General features: G+C 32.5%; 1 long non-coding RNA gene across 1 annotated transcript in view; it reads right to left on the bottom strand.

Annotated features, from left to right (window-relative positions):
• Positions 1-618: 618 nt before the first annotated feature.
• LOC141486176 (uncharacterized) overlaps positions 619-633 on the bottom strand; it is a 16,463-nt gene continuing 16,448 nt past the window's right edge. The window contains exon 4 of the long non-coding RNA XR_012467676.1: positions 619-633. This exon is cut by the window's right edge and continues 257 nt beyond it. This is a non-coding gene — a long non-coding RNA (uncharacterized lncRNA).

Here is a 633-nt window from a genome sequence, read left to right as displayed (position 1 = left end):
AAGACGTCCACTTCATTTAAAAAATAATGAAAGAATTTCATCCATCAGATTTTTTCCTATATCTGAACTATTTCGAAGATCGCACCAAAGAGGAGCAATAATAAATTGATTTCAAAACTTCCAATACCTTGATAATGTCCCTGACCGAGAGCAACATATTCGACGAGGTGACTAATCTTGAGATTGACATCCAGTCCTAACTACATAGAAAATTTCAAAGAAGTTACTGAAGTAAGGAATTATTGAAGTTCCAGTTAAAAAAAATGGAAGCCCTGACTTCCATATATTGACCCCCTTGGAGTTGTTATTTATTGAAAAACTTGTACAATGTCGGAGTATTCAACTACACGCAACTCATTTTCGAAAATTTGCATCACCAAAAGATAATGAAAATCAACTCTGAAAAAGGAACAAGTGCCATATCACTTATCGCTTCCTCAAGTATGCCTTGACATTCAAGAAAGAAAACACCATTATGATCAAATTTGTTCAAGTGTAAGATTTTCCTGAAAGAGAATAAAATACAACAATAAAACAATATTCCTGTTACAATAAAACAAATATTCCTGTTTCCTGCAATACACCTGTAAGAAAGTATTTTTTCCAATGCTGAGCTAGTAAAATGAAAATCAA

The sequence above is a fragment of the Leptinotarsa decemlineata genome, unplaced genomic scaffold, assembly GCF_025532065.1.
Source record: "Leptinotarsa decemlineata unplaced genomic scaffold, Ldec_3_MD MMD2_tig00026347_RagTag_RagTag, whole genome shotgun sequence".
Classification (NCBI taxonomy): Eukaryota; Metazoa; Arthropoda; class Insecta; order Coleoptera; family Chrysomelidae; genus Leptinotarsa; species Leptinotarsa decemlineata.
Note: the sequence above shows the minus strand (reverse complement) of the source record. Positions and strands in the feature narration are given on the sequence as shown.